Source organism: Marmota monax, unplaced genomic scaffold (genome assembly GCF_021218885.2).
Source record: "Marmota monax isolate L192 unplaced genomic scaffold, Marmota_monax_Labrador192_F-V1.1 WCK01_AAM20220418_F8-fsc00149, whole genome shotgun sequence".
Classification (NCBI taxonomy): domain Eukaryota; kingdom Metazoa; phylum Chordata; class Mammalia; order Rodentia; family Sciuridae; genus Marmota; species Marmota monax.
This window is the reverse complement of record NW_026693170.1, coordinates 2,640,494-2,642,471: the sequence shown is the minus strand read 5'-3', so window position 1 is coordinate 2,642,471 and position 1,978 is coordinate 2,640,494.

The following is a 1,978-nucleotide window of genomic DNA, read 5'->3' as shown; positions in this document are numbered from 1 at the left end:
CTTACAATCTTTAAAATGTCTCTTCTTCCATCCATTGTCAGATATCACATCACCTACTTCTAACCTGCTCCGTCATAAATCAGATAAATCAATCATGTGCCTTACTCTTCCATTAACAGTTGAATACAGGGAGGCCTGGTTTATTATGTGAGATAGAGGCTCAAGTCCAGAAGTTGAAGAACAACATAACCCAGAAAGCTTGTTCTGCTCAGGTTTCCTTTGGACAAAAATGAAATATTTTTTTCTAGCATGATTTACACGTGCCCACACATACACATAGAAGAAACAGTAAAATGTCCATAAACTTATCTTCCAGGTTCAACAATTATCAGCATGTTGTCCCTTTTGCTTTACCATTTTTTCTGTCATTCAAAAAGGCTCAATCTGTGATGCCAAAAAAAAAAGTACACTTATTTGGGGTCTTAAATTTGCATTTCATAAGCAAAGATTCCAAGAAAAACAAGAATGCGTTCCCTTTGGGAGGGGCTTAGAGGGTACTTTTATAGGTTTAGAAAAAGGAGGAACTGAGTTAACATAGGTTGTCAAAAATTATTATTAAAGGATAAATTTACTTCTGTAGATATTGGTGTAACACAGGTCCATTAGTTTTATAAAATCCTCAGGAGGTTTCCTCTCAGGAAGCCTCTGGGCATGTAAGAAAGTGGTCACCACAGCTTACAATAAATTCTGGGTCATACAATGGAGTCACTTCTGTTAACATTACACTTGCTTTTTTATTACTAAAGTAGATTAAATGCAAATCCTTGATATCTTGTCATTTCCCAAAAAATAATTTCATAATATTCCTCAAAACATAAGAAAACTTACATTTATAACAAATCCATTAACAAAATAGTAAGTTCTTAAATAATCTATCCTGATTTGAAATTCCAAACTCTCTCAAAAGACTTTACACCCTGTTTTAATAATAGAATATATCCATTCATTGCATATGATTATTATATAATTTCTGAGAGTCTCCTGTAATCTACAATTGACCTCTTTTATCCCTCTTCACACCCATGGCCTGCTAAAGAAGCTCCATTTACTATCATTCAGGACTCCCATATATTGGCTTTGTCTGCCATTCCTGGATCTGTCATTTATTTTCCTCACTCACCTATTTTCCCCATAGACTGGAAATTAGATTTAAAGATTACATTAGATTCAGGTTCTTCATTTTTTTAGGAAAAAAAATGGCTTAAAGGTGATTCTAAAATAGCTGAACAAACATCCATACCATGACCAACTGAAAGTATGTATCTCAAATGCTGGGAAAAATCTCTTTATAATTAGAAAAAGTGAGAGACTTAAGAGAAGGGAACCATTCAAAGGAATCAGACCTCACAATATATGAATATTACCTCTCAAAATTTTTAATAAAACTTATTTTCCAGTTTATATGCAGGCATGTATTAAACAACATCACATTGACAATAGAAAAACTTTTTTTCAGATAAAAATGGCAAAAACATTTTAATTAGAATGGATGCATTAAAAAAATACTACTGTTCCTTCATTGCAAGTAATAATGAAAAAATTACAAATAATCCTCCTACTTAGAACAACTAGGGAAAAAATATCTCTCCAAATTCAATTTTAAAAATATCTTTCAGACACCATCAGAAAGTCAACAAGGGAACTGAGGTTGTGGCTCAGTGGTAGAGCACTTGTCTAGCATGTGTGAGGCCCTGGGTTCAGTCGTCAACACCACATAAAAATAAATAAATAAAGCAAAAAATTTTAAAAAAAGTTAACAAGGAAGTGGAGAAATAATGAGTCAAAATGGAACTGAGGAGCCAAGAATTTGGAGTGACTTTTCCCCTAGGATGATTACCTAGTCTGTTTAAAGGTCTAGATGCTCTGCAGCACTTTCACTTCTTAAGTAGCTGGGGAGACAAATGTTGGGGTTGAGTGCTTATCAAATGGGAAGATACTCCAATAAAGTCATACTGTTTTATGTAGAGAATTCCAGTAC